Consider the following 8,235-nt stretch of genomic DNA (forward strand, 5'->3'; position numbering starts at 1 on the left):
ACACTACTAAATAAAGTGTAAAGTATAAAATTCCAATGTGGAAAATATGTTAAACATATCGCTCAGTGATATATAAATTCATGGATAAACAGTTAAATACTATAAAGTGAATAATTAAATAAATTCAAGAAATCAATTTATTAAAATGAAATCCAATACATCAAAGTGCTCCTCAGTGAGTGCCTGGTGCTCACGTGTGTGTGAGCCTTCCACTGAATCAAAAAGCCTCTTACCAGACCATATAGATCTCAAAGCATAGAGATAATGAGAGCATCTCAGGCAGATAGAGCGATGCTCTCACCATCGGATCCCTCCGCCCATCAGTAACTCCTGTAGCCAGTCATGGTAGCTGTGTCTCCATCAGCGGGCTATGTGTCCCAAACCTTACTCGAACAAAGACTCCCCAGTAATGGTATATATTAAATACAAAGAAGGAGAAAACTCATAGTGCATAATGTACAAATCCAGACTTTAATTAAAAAAAATTGCACTTACAAACATGAGGGTGCCAACACCCCTTGCCTCTGTTGGTAGATATTATAATGATATAATAGGTAAGTATGGGTGACAGTCCTCCTCGTGGCTCCGGCTTGGACTGTCATCCATACTTACCCATTATATCATTATAATATCAACCAATATCAACAGAGGCAAGGGGTGTTGGCGTCCTCCGGTGGTTTAATATACATATGGACTTCATCCAGGACCTTTTGTCTTTTCTATTGCCACCTGTTGGCCTCACATCTGTTATCTAATATGATGGGCTCTAAAATACAGTTTTGAAACAGATGGTCCTTTTTATTCTTTGTGAGAGTATCATACCTTAATAATTTGTTCTATTTAGCTACAATAACTCCCGAAGAAGCTGTGTATTCGGCGAAACATGTTGAGAATGTAACATCTTTGTAGCATGGAAAATGTTGATCCAGTAATGTACTGTTGAGTGAGACCAGAATATGACTATTGGTTTTATTGTGTTTATAATGGCTTGAATAAAATGAATTGTTGACTTTTAACGTATTGTATTGATTGAGCACCTTAAAAGTCCCACTTCACGTACATTTTTTTATTACATTTTTGGGATGTGGTGCAAAACATAAACCTTCTCCTACCCATACTGGATACTGTATATGGTAAAACTATAAGAAGGCTGTGATATGAGAAATTCAGAAGCTACTTGCATACTAATGCTGACCTCCTTCTGAACATGCGGCTTGCCTGACAGTCACTAACAGACCTGAAACAAGTATAAAGCAAACTAAGAGTGAAGTCAGAGCTACTGATCTGCATAAATATGCTACGTCAATGACTCAGATAGTACTAAAACCAAATGCATGCAAAAAAACAACCAAAGCAGCCTATCGTCATCTGTTACTATGGAAACCATTAAACAATTCAAAATGACAATAGGTTACCTTAATTTGACTATTTATTCAATTAAAAGTTAGTTAATAATTACTAGAAAATTGTGAAAGTCCTTATTATAAGTTTTATAAAATTGTCTTCATACAAATGTAAGCTTTTTGGAGGGTGCGAGTGCTAAAGTTAGTTTTCATGCAAAAAAAATGCATGATTATCAGCATTGTGCCTTAAAGAAATACAGTGTTTGCCATTAATGATCTGCTCCTGAAGACACAAGTTGTTTAACCTTTAGCTTCATTAGAAAAAACATAAAATAATAGTAAACTCGTTGATAGCGGTTTGTCCTATTTGTCCACAGATGCGCATAATGCTAGCAGGTCTAGAGGGGGTTGGGGATGTTGGCATGGGGTGCACTAACAAAGCATGCCAGAAATAATTTTTTTTCCTTTTATAATATGTTATTGGGTTAGAGTATAAGCTCTAAGGAGCAGGGCCCTCTGATTCCTACTGTATTAAAGTGTTTTGTATTTGTACTGTCTACCCTCAAGTTGTAAAGCGCTACATAAACTGTTGGCGCTATATAAATCCTGTATAATAATATAATAATTGGGTATGTGTGCACTTTATATTTTATTTATCCCAAGGGGCATGCAATAATATACAGTGGCCAGTAGATGGCAGCAAAGCAACATTAGAAATCTGTCTTATAAATTTTCTTTACTCATGATGTGAGAGTTTAAAGCAGGGGATGTCAAACTTTTCAGTTAGAGGGCCACATCGTATATTTTACAAATAGTTGTGGGCTGAAAAAAAAATCAGTTGTATAAATCAATGAATAAAAAATGAATGAATGTGTTTTGCGTGGATCTCTTTTATAAACCAAAGCAAAGCCCCCCTGACTTCACGGTCTGCATCAGAGCCCCCCTTTCATTAAAGTCCACTTTAGGAGTCTCTTAGGGCCCATTTACACTATGTACAGTTATCTGCATTTGCAGATAACTGCAAAGAGACATAGAAAATAATAGTATTCTGTGTGTTATATGCACACCAGAATGCTTTGTTTCTCTGCGTTCCATAGCAGTGCAATTTAGTGCAACGTAGTTGCACAATATTGCACCACAACACTAGTAAATGTATCAAAATGCACTGCAATACAATGCACCCTGACCCCCAACAATAGATCAGAGGAAACATGCCTTTGGAAAAGAATATGCAGAAAAAAACACACATGGAAATGCGTGGAAAAAAGCTCCAAAAATGCAATGCATTGCTGACAAGTTTTTATGTGTGTTGTTGTGTAAATGGGCCCTTACATCAGACTCCTCATCAGAGTTTCTACTTATATCAGGGTCCTCATCAGAGTTTCTGCTTAAATCGGGGTTCTCATCATAGCCCCCTTTACATCAGAGTCTGCCAGATGAGCCTCCCCTTGCGTCAGGTGCATCATCAGAACCTCCATCATCTCCATCTTACACCAGGGTCCCCATCAAAGTCCCCTCTTACATCAGGGTTCCCATCAGAGTTCCCCCTCGCATCAGTGTCCCCGTTAGAGTTTCCTTTGCATCAGGATCACCCTTAATTGGAGTACCCTTCAGAGCCCCACTGTATATCTGGGTCCCAACCAGAGTTCTGCCTTACATCAGTGTCTACATCATAGCCTCCCTTACAACAGAGTCTGCCAGAGGAGCCTCCCATAACATCAGAGGCATCATCAGAATCTCCTAAAAAGTACCCCTTACATCAGAGTCCACATCAGAGTCCTCTCTTACATCAGGGTTCCCATCAGAGTCCCCCCTCACACCAGTTACCCCGTTAGAGGTTCCCTTTGCATCCAGGCCCCCCTAATTAGATTCCCCATCAGAGTCCCGCCTTACATCAGTGTCTACATCAGAGGCCCCCTTACAGCAGGGTCCCCATCAGATTCCCCCTTAGATTTGTGTCCACCATCAGAGCCCCCCTTACATCTGGGTCCCCATCAGAGTCCCCCTTACATCAGGGTCCCCATCAGAGTCCCCCTTACATCAGGGTCCCCATCAGCAGAGGCAAACTGATCTGGATCCTCAATCTGTGCACACCAACTGCAGGCCATATAAAAAATCTTATAGCGGGCTGGATGTGGCCCATGAGCCATAGTTTACAGACCCCTGGTCTAAACATCAATGATGGAGTTATATTTTCATTCACATACACCAATGATGTGGTGTACATTCCTCTCAATGACACCAACTTTGTGCATAGCTAGCAACTGTCTGTCGCGTACCTTATCTGAGGCCAAGATGCTGAGAGAGGCTACCCTTGCGGCTAAGCGCAGTATACCCCTAAAAGTGGTACAGGAGGTATGGTGTTCAAAGAAGCACGGGTTGCCAGTAGGGTGTGCAAAGCTTGAGCAGATGATCGCTTGGAACTTGCTTGAGAAAGCAGCAAGGTACATGAGTGAGTTCTCAGAGGGCTTTAACTGAGTACAGCTGGCTGCGTATGCCGAATACTCAATGAAGGCTCAGCCGAGGGTCAAACACAGTAGCACAGGCTGGTAACTGTTGCAGAAGGGTAGTGAAACAGGCCGAATTCATGCACGGGTAATCAAGCAGATAGAGATAACAGAGTCCGTAAGGCAAACCGGGGTCATATATTTCATATATTTACAAAAATCTGAGGGGTGTACTCACTTTTGTGAGATAATATATATCAATATATATCAATATATATATATATATATATATTTCTTAGACCTCCTTATGTCAGCATACGATGGGTCAGCTCCACCCCTCTGACCCCTCTAGGACAACCTATAAAACTAGCCTATAAAGTTTTGGCTGTCTCCCATATTTTCTTTTTTTGTCCTCGCTCTAGACACCTAAAAAAAAAAAAAAGTGGAACGTTTTTTGTTTCAGGCATTACCTTTTCTTCATAGCCTTCCCAGGTTCAGCCCCTCCTGTGCAAGATGACCCCCTCTTTTGGGCTGTAAATCTCCTTCGATGGTGGGTACCCTTAGTGCTGGGGTGGATGACAGTGCAATATAAACTAGAAAAGCTACAATTACTGGGGAAATTGTGTGAAGTGTTCTTGCCTCCACCTACAGTAGTCTACAACTGGAGTGGGCGGAGTAACTGGGTGGAGTGGCTTGAGTAACTGTGAAACGTGTTAAAAAGCTTAATATTTTAAAAAGTATAAATAGTAGTAAAAAAGTTGAAGAAGTCCCATCATTAGCTGAAAGAGCTGAACATTTTTTTCTAAAATTTTTTTTTGGTTTTTTTTTCGAAAATGATTTTTTTTTTCAAAAATGATTTTTTTTTCAAAAATGATTTTTTTTTAATTGATTTTATTTTTTCAAAAATGATTTTTTTTTTAAAAAATGATTTTTTTTTCAAAAATTATTTTTTTTTCAAAAAATTATTATTTTTTTAATGATTTTTTTCCAAATCTATTTTTTTTTTCAAAAATTATTTTTTTTTCAAAAATGTTTTTTTTTTTTTTTTTTTTTCATGGGTTGGTCATAAGGTTTTGGCTGATCATGGGGTGGTCATAATATTTTGGCTGATCATGGGGTGGTCATAATGTTTTGGTTGGTCATAATGTTTTGGCTGATTATGGGGGAGGTCATAATGTTTTGGCTGATCATGTTGTGGTCATAATGTTTTGGCTGATCATGGGGTGGTCATAATGTTTTGGCTGATCATGGGGTTGTCAGCTTTTGTCACCTCCCACTCTAGTTTTTAACATTTCGCCATTCATTCCTATGGGACCAATTTCGCCGCAAAAACGACGATATTTCGTGAACCATTCAGCGAAACGTTCCACAAAATAATAGCACACCAATTAAATGACATTGATTCCGGATTCACACTGGTATTTTTCAGCTTTTCACAAAGTTCCACAAAGTAATAGCACACCAATTAAATGACATTGAACATTTTGCCATTCATTCCTATGGAACCAATTTTGCCGCAAAAACGGCGATATTTCGTGAACCATTTGGCGAAACGTTCCACAAAATAATAGCACACCAATCGGAACAATCCGCATGTTTCGGTATATTACTGTCTATGTAGTGTAAAAGCTGTGGGAGGAGTTAGGGTGGTAAATTTGGCTATAATAAGAATAATAATATATATGTGAGATAACAGTAAGTGGTCTTGCTATGCAAGAACACTTAATTACTGCGTTTAATGCTGAAGCCATCGGATGACAGGTAAACTCTGCTGCGGCTGCTGCTTTTCAGTGGAGGTTCTTTACTGGTTGTTTGTACAATTTAAATGACTGTATTAAAGCTGGCTGGCGATTTAGTTTACCAGTCCGCTGGTGATGGCGGTCCACATGCTCCGGTGTGGGGGCAGAGAGCTGGTGTGAAGCAGGTGACGTGTCAGGGCAGATTGGCTGGCAGTGGGCAAGGGCCGGCTCGGGATTCCCCTGGTTGCTATGGAGCCGTTGGGATGCTTGTGATCAGTGAATGCCACCTTCGGGTTGTGCAGCCGGCTTCCTTCTCTCTCTGCTGCCACTGTACTGTATTCAGCCTGGGTCTCTGCCTTTGCTCTCTGTGAGTGCATGCCCAGTCTTTTCTACTATGCCTGTGTCTCCTGCTATGCTGTGCTGCTAATACTATGCAGGGTCTATGGAGAAGCATTGGCTGGAGATTTTAGAAGGAGGGCTCCTGTTTATGAGTTTCTTTTATGATCTAAAGCCCTGCCGCCAGCCTCAAAGCACTGAAGATTTTTAGGAAAGGAATTTATGTTTGATTTATAAAATTTATAAATTATTTATTTATTTTCCATTTGAATTCATAGAAAAAAAAAAGTGTGCTGCATATGAAAGAGACCAGGAAGGAAAAAATGTTCATCAGTTGGTTGCTTCTAATAGACTTCTCATGTCATCCATGAGAATAGGCTTGGTCAAGGTCACATCACCTAGAGATCTGCCAAAAGGGCTTGATCGACCATAGCAGAAGGTCTTCTGGATCTGCCAGAATTCTTTTCCTGCGGCAGCTTAAGGTGGCTGCTAGTGGAGCTTGCTCAACTCTATTTTGGAATATTGATGTGTGGTGGCCAGAGGAGTGTGTTAGAGCTGGCTTAAAGCGCAGTGCAGGCTGTTGGTGCTATGGAAGTCCTGTGTAATAATAATAATAATAATAATAATAATAAAGTGGCAGACAGAGGATCTCCCTCTCAGTATATTTAACCACAATGAAGTGATGTTTGGCTGCCTTGTCAGGGTAAAGGGTGTGTTAACAATGCCTTAAATAAGTAGACAGAGGCTCTCCTGCCCACTTTTCATAGTCACAAAGGATTGCTGTGAACCCTGGGTGAAGGTACCATATCCAAGTGATTGCAAATAGCGCAAACTGCATTACAATACAGTGGCTACCTATTGCAGAAAGCCTTTCACAGCAGAAAGTCTGCCAACTTCTGTTGGCAGGGAACTGCCAAAAGTATAAGCTGGCACTTTATGTGCAGCCAGCGGCTTCACCCGTTAGTCCTCTTTTCTTTGGGGCAGGTGAAGTTCACCATGAGTGTAGGAAAACCAAAGGAGGGGCAGGGATCTAGTTGGGATGCTTGTGTCAGCTTTTCCTCGGTTGGAAGTAGAGGTCTGCTCACCTTTACAGGGACAGTGTCTCTTGGAGATAGACCAGGACTACAGCATCAGACATGCTGCAGTGGTTAACACCTGTTTTTCCCAGCAGAAGTAGCCTAGAGTACAGATTGAGAGATTCTATGTCTTCTCTTCAATCAGGGTCTGCACTTGTTTTCTCTAGGTTTCTGGGTCAAGCTACCCAGTGCTGTTGGGAAACAGTTCACCACTCTAAGCCCATGGGGGCCCTTACATGTTCTGCATCTTGAGGCTTTAGGGCTATGGGCAGATGCAGGTTTTGATAGAAGTATACAATATTTACATTGCCTCCCTTATCCTGGGAAATTTTCTGGCTTTGTAGGCATCAAGAGTAGCTATTCTTCTCATCCCTTCAGCAGTTCCTGTCCCTTGCCATAGTTCCCATACTCCAACAATCTGTCCCTCTTCCTCTTGCCAGTACCGTGGGTGCTAGGATTCTGGGCCCAGTATTAGCCTTATGGTCTTAAAAAATCATTCTCATGGTGGAATCTTGAACTGAACTCCTGTTAGGTTAAAATTGGCACAGGCTCTATTGAGTGATCTCTGGATATTCCAGTAATTTGGTTGGGTCCAGAACCTTCAGAGTTTTTCACTGGGACTGACTCACCTTACGAATATCTGTATATTCCTGCACACAGCTCAGGACAGAGGCCTTTTCTCACTGATAGTTTACTTTATTTGGTCGGATTTAAACTTGCTAGGCCAGAAGTTATCCGGTTCTACTCTTTGGTAGGACAGGCCTCAGACCGAGGGGAGCGTTAGGTGGGACAATATCTTGGCACCCTAGCCATGTACAGGCCTCTTGTTCTTCAGTAGACAGGTTTATTCAGTCTTGGAACAGGTGACTTGCCTATTTCTGTGACTTAGGGGTCTGTCTCTTGAGCATGGTTTTCTCCTCCTTTTTGTTTTAGAAGAAGATGGAAAGAGAGGTTATTAGTGGCTCACGGCATTCCTTGGATGCAGATTCGGGGGTGGAGTGCAAGTAATTACTTCTCGCTTAATGTTGACACGTATCGAGGGGGTTTTGGAACAATCTTATTGCTAAAGCATGTGGAATTTTTTTTATGAAGGTTTCTCACTTCATGATAGAATCGTTGGAAACCATTATTTTTGGTGGTGAGGAAGGGAGACAGGATGCCTTTGATGGAATTAGCAGATGCATATCTACATGTTCCTATAGTCTGGGTACACCAGCACTTTCCCAGGTTTCTAGCAGACGGTGTACTTTTCCTAGTTCATGGTATGCTTTTTGGTCTATACACTGTCTTTATG

Source organism: Aquarana catesbeiana, linkage group LG02 (genome assembly GCF_042186555.1).
Source record: "Aquarana catesbeiana isolate 2022-GZ linkage group LG02, ASM4218655v1, whole genome shotgun sequence".
NCBI classification, from domain to species: domain Eukaryota; kingdom Metazoa; phylum Chordata; class Amphibia; order Anura; family Ranidae; genus Aquarana; species Aquarana catesbeiana.